Source organism: Hylobates moloch, unplaced genomic scaffold (genome assembly GCF_009828535.3).
Source record: "Hylobates moloch isolate HMO894 unplaced genomic scaffold, HMol_V3 SCAFFOLD_21, whole genome shotgun sequence".
NCBI classification, from domain to species: Eukaryota; Metazoa; Chordata; class Mammalia; order Primates; family Hylobatidae; genus Hylobates; species Hylobates moloch.
In genome coordinates, this window is record NW_026652296.1 from 35,409,317 (window position 1) to 35,413,429 (window position 4,113).

Genomic DNA, 4,113 nt, shown 5'->3' on the forward strand with positions numbered 1-4,113 from the left:
GGCAGAGGCGCTCCTCACTTCTTCCCAGACAGGGCGGCCAGGCAAAGGCGCTCCTCACTTCCCAGATGAGGTGGCCGGGCAGAGGTGCTCCTCACTTCCCAGATGGGGGGGCCGGAGGCAGGCGCTCCCCACTTTCCAGACAATGGGTGGCCGGGCAGAGGCGCTCCTCACTTCCCATACGATGGGTGGCCAGGCAGAGGCGCTCCTCACCTCCCAGACGGTAGGTGGCCAGGCAGAGGCGCTCCTCACCTCGTAGACAATGGGTGGCTGGGCAGAGGCGCTCCTCACCTCCCAGACAATGGGTGGCCGGGCAGAGGTGCTCCTCACTTCCCAGATGGGGCGGCCGGGCAGAGGGGCGGCCGAGCAGAGACGCTCCCCACCTCCCAGACGGGGTGGCGGCCGGGCAGGGGCTGCAATCCCCGCACCCTGGTAGGCCAAGGCAGGCAGCTGGGAGGTGGAGGTTGCCGCGAGCCAAGACCACGCCACCGCACTCCAGCCCAGGCAACACCGAGCACCGAGCGAGCGAGACTCCGTCTGCAGTCCCAGCACCTCAGGAGGCCGAGGCAGGCAGAGTACTCGGGGTCAGGACCTGGAGACCAGCGTGGCCAACATGGCAAAACCGCGCCTGCAGGGAAAGGAGAAAAAGCAGGCAACGGGCGCCGGCAGTCCCAAGCAGTCTGCGGGGCGGGGCAGCAGCGAGCAGAGTAGATTGCAGCCTGGGCCCCAGAGGGAAAAGAAAGAAAGAAGAAAGAAAGGAAGGAAGGAAGGAAGGAAGGGGTAACAGAGTTTATACTAGAAGTCATTCTTATAGGAAAAGCTAGAAAAGCACCAGAGACAGGTAGCAATTTTTAGAAGTGGGACTAACCTTGGAAAAGAGAGGTGAGAAGAAGTTTGTATGGCAGGCATTAGGACCCAGGGGGCAAGGGTCCGGATAGATAGGATAGATGGGCGAGTCTCACTTGGGTGACATGCCTTTGAGAGTTCTGCTCATGGCTGCAGTGTCAACCAACTTGTTGTTGGGACCCTGGAGCTCCATGGCTTTCCTCTCTGACAACCTTTGGCTCAGCCCAGGAGTACAGGAAAAGCAGAAGCTAGTTCCAGGCAAACCAGCACTCCCAACTCCAAAGAGTCAGGGGTTGTTAGCACTTTCCCAGAAAGCCTGTCACCCATGTCTTTAGTCCAGCAGCCGTGCTAGTCACTTTTAACTGGCCAACAGGTGCCCAGTATTTAGCCCCCAAATTCTAAGGAAAAATAGGACAGAATAGCAAGTGAAAGGGGTCCAATGGTACTCACTGCTTGGCAATGGGCAACAGTCTCACCATTCGGTGGTAGGCAACAGTCTCACTGCTTGGCAATAGGTGATTGTCCCTTCATGGTTGCCAAAATGTGTCCAGAATTGGTGGGTTCTTGGTCTCACTGACTTCAAGAATGAAGCTGTGGACTTTGGCGGTGAGTGTTACAGCTCATAGAGGCAGTGTGGACCCAAAGAGTGAGCAGCAGCAAGATTTACTGCAAAGAGCAAAAGAACAAAGCTTCCACAGTGTGGAAGGGGACACAAGCGGGTTCCCACTGCTGGCTTGGGCAGCCTGCTTTTATCCCCTTATCTGGCCCCACCCACATCCTGCTGACTGGTCCATTTTACAGAGAGCCGATTGGTCTGTTTTACAGAGAGCTGATTGGTCCGTTTTGACAGGGTGCTCATTGGTGTGTTTACAGTGCCTGAGCTAGACACAAAAGTTCTCCAAGTCCCCACAGAGCACTGATTGGTGCATTTACAAACCTTGAGCTAGACACAGGGTGCTGATTGTTGTCTTTACAAACCTTGAGTTAGAGACAGAGTGCTGATTGGTGTATTTACAATCCCTTAGCTAGACATAAAGATTCTCCAAGTCCCCACCAGACTCAGGAGCCCAGCTGGCTTTGCCTAGTGGATCCCACACCAGGGCCACAGGCAGAGCTGCCCGCCAGCCCCACACTGTGTGCCCACACTCCTCAGCCCTTGGGCAGTGGATGGGAACAGCCACCGCAGAGCAGGGGGCGGCACTTGTTGGGGAGGCTCAGCCACACAGGAGCCCATGGTGGTGGGGAGGCTCGGGCATGGCTGGCTGCAGCTCCCGAGCCCTGCCCTGCAGGGAGGCAGCTGAGGCCCGGCGAGAATTCAAGCACAGTGCTGGCGGGCCGGCACTGCTGGGGGACCCGGTGCACCCTCGGTGCCTGGGGCTGGTGGTGCTGGCTGGCTGCTCCAAGTGCAGGACCCACCAAGCCCACACCCACACAGAACTCGTGCTGGCCCACGATCACCACACACAGCAGCCCTGGTTCCCACTTGTGCCTCTCCCTCCACACCTCCCCGCAAGCAGAGGGAGCTGGCTCCATCCTCAGCCAGCCCAGAGAGGGGCCCCCTCAGTGCAGTCGCTGGCTGAAGGGCTCCTCAAACACAGCCAGAGTGGATGCTGTGGCCTGAGGGGGTGCCGAGAGTGAGGGAGGGCTGCTAGCAGGTTGTCACCTCTCAGTATGACGCACAGTTTGCATCAGAAGGAAATGATGGATGTCAAGCAATTCATTGATAAACTCCTACCTCCAATTGATTAACGTCATTAAGAGGCCTTTTGTAGAAGTACACCAGCATCATTGTAGTAGAGTATAAACCTTTTGCCATGCCCAGTCTTCAAATTTCTAATGTTTGCAGTGTTAAAATGTTTTGCAAATACAAGCCAATGGCACAGATCAAATAATGTCTCCTTATGAGAAATTTATGATCTTTTAAGTTTCTATACATGTATTCTTATGAGAGGATCCAGGATCTACTATATTAAAATAGATGAAGCAGATAGCTTCTTTTTTCTCAAATGTAATTCAGCAAAATAATACAGTACTGCCACGAGATTTTGTATCACATCATTTGAAAATTAGTAGTATGCTTAATGAAAATTTGTTCAGGTGTAAATGAGCAGTTAAGATACAAACAATTTATGCATGCTGTGACTTAGTCTATGGATTTATTCCAAAATTGCTTGTTCACCATGCAGTGTCTGTATTTTTATATATGTGTTCATATATACATAATGATTGTAATACATAATAAGAATGAGGTGGTATTACATTATTCCTAATAATAGGGATAATGCTGTTCATTGTCAAGAAAAAGTAAAATTGTTCTCTTCAATTAATGGCCCTTTTATTTTGGGACCAGGCTTTTCTTTTCCCTGATATTATTTCTATTTAATATTCTTTTCTCTCAAGAAAAAAAAATTGTTCTTTCTTTATTGTCCTTCATAGCAGACCAAATATTGCCTCTCTGCCACAGACCGCTACTGTCAATACATGCTATAATTTGACATTCTGGGTCACAGATATAAGGTATTTAAAATCTATTTATATTTTATAGACAAACCAGACATTAAAACTTCATACGTTACTTGTTTCAAATTACTCTACCTTATCCAAATTTATACCTAGTTATGAGGATCTTCATCCTAGGTAACAGGAGTAATTCTGTGGTTTTATTTTTCTGTAAACAACTGAAAGAATAATTAGATCATATTCTAGTATGTTCTGAAATATCTTTAAGACTGATCTTAAAAACTAACTTCTAAGATGATTTCATCTCCTCATAGCATAGAGTTTACTTTGTACACGTTTGAAACCAACTACTGTAGAAGATGAGGAATCCATTGTAATTTTTTGCTTTATTTTCATCTGTCAGTGGACTTATTTGAAATTTTCACTTGAGTCAAATTATTTTTTGTATTAGTTTTTCATGCAACCTTAAAAATGGCAATCATTTTAAATTGTCAAAATTTCCAAATTACTGGTAAAAATTATTTGAAAACAAACTTACGGGTAATAAAGACTAGTCAGAACCCTATATACATAAAGTGTAGTTACCATACAGATTGATATGTAGCAAAAATGTATGCTTGATATTTCTGAACTGTGTTAATTTTTCTGCTGTATTATAGCTGACCAAAATAATATTGAGTGTGTCTTTATAAATGGGTGCTAATCAATAATGGAAATACTTCAGTAATGAACTATATAGGATGTTAATAATGAAGCCGTATGTTTATGTCTTGAATAAAAAATTTTAAACAATCATTTACTATGTTATTT

The 4,113-nt window shown here is 47.4% G+C and overlaps 1 pseudogene; it reads left to right on the plus strand.

Annotated features, from left to right (window-relative positions):
• The window catches only part of LOC116461076 (acyl-protein thioesterase 1-like), a 15,891-nt pseudogene extending 13,299 nt beyond the window's left edge, over positions 1-2,592 (plus strand).
• The last annotated feature ends 1,521 nt before the right edge of the window (positions 2,593-4,113 follow it).